The following is a 1,134-nucleotide window of genomic DNA, read 5'->3' on the forward strand; positions in this document are numbered from 1 at the left end:
CAGTTCTGGCTGTGAAGCCGTAATTGCAAGCCGTTAATGTTAATTGGTGATTTTAATGATCAAATTGGTATTATTTACTCGGATGAAAGTGATTAATAGGTTATTTAACATATGAAGGGGTCATGAAAACAGTAAAACATGAATAAGACGGAATTGAACGAATTAACATAAGATGGATTAATGATATAAGTGAAAAATATTAATGAGCGAACAAATTAAATCAATTAATTAAGTAGGTTAGATACGATGGATTAATGATGAATATGACAAAAGACAGACGAAGACTATATCAAAGACGAATTCCAGAAACCCAATATTGATGAATTGAATCTCCACAACCCGGATTGAATTTAATGACGAAAACCCGCAAATATTGGATTATTTGGGATTTAAGTCGGATTTAAATAATTAAAACATATTAATGATGATGATTAATAATATACATATGAACTATATTCTATCATGACGAAGAATTAACAAACAAACGAAACAAACAAAAGGATTTTGACGAATAACAGAGGACGAACGAAGAAAAAGGAAGCGAGGCTCGGCGGCCCTCACGAAGTGGCGCGCAGAAGCTGCGCTCCTTCAAGAGCGCGCGATTCTTGCGTCCTTTCTCGATTTGTTATCTACTGGAAATCCGTAAAAAGAGGATTTTAAGCATGGTTTTAGAAATCGGTTTTAATGATATTTTCGACATAAACCTTACAATTGATGATACAAAAGGTAAATACAATAAATAAAAGAGAGATTATACACCCTCAGACTTACATGTTGACGAAACGAGAAGGACTAAGATATCGATTAGTGATGCTCGACGCGAGTGCAAAGAAAGTGCCCTTGTAAGAGGAAAACGATTAAGTTAATTAAGTTGATTGATGTGTAGTTGGTCAAATTGGTCGGTCATGAAAACGGGGAGGCTGGTACTCAGAAGGATCCGAGCTTACGTGGTCGAAAGTTCAAGCACGTAGACGCCAAAAAGTAAGAACAAAGTCTAGAATGCAAAGGGAGAAGAGAAGGGCGGAAACTCGCGTGAGAAATATGAGGAGCGAAGGCTCCTATTTATACTAATCACACGGAGGGAATTATGGTAAGACTAGGATACGGAAGGAAAGATCCGGAAATAACCGACTT

This window comes from Silene latifolia, chromosome 9 (assembly GCF_048544455.1).
Source record: "Silene latifolia isolate original U9 population chromosome 9, ASM4854445v1, whole genome shotgun sequence".
In the NCBI taxonomy this organism is placed as follows: Eukaryota; Viridiplantae; Streptophyta; class Magnoliopsida; order Caryophyllales; family Caryophyllaceae; genus Silene; species Silene latifolia.